This window comes from Triticum dicoccoides, chromosome 7B (genome assembly GCF_002162155.2).
Source record: "Triticum dicoccoides isolate Atlit2015 ecotype Zavitan chromosome 7B, WEW_v2.0, whole genome shotgun sequence".
Lineage (NCBI taxonomy): Eukaryota > Viridiplantae > Streptophyta > Magnoliopsida > Poales > Poaceae > Triticum > Triticum dicoccoides.
In genome coordinates, this window is record NC_041393.1 from 12,699,176 (window position 1) to 12,699,472 (window position 297).

Consider the following 297-nt stretch of genomic DNA (forward strand, 5'->3'; position numbering starts at 1 on the left):
AGAGATAGTCCACATATTGTCACAGACAAGTCGAATGTAGTACATAGTAGACATCACACACAAATCGCAAATTCATACATATTGTCACTACTTGCAAAACACATGCAAGTCACAACAGAAGTACACTTATTCATATATAGATCATTCCGGAGGAGGAGGAGAGGCCATCGGGTTAACATTCCGGAGGAGGAGGAGGGGCATCACTTGTATTGCTTCGATTTTGCATAAAAACCTATAAGAGGAGGAGAGTCACGTGAGGGTGGTTCATCGCTATGTAAAGAATCTTATAATCTAGTT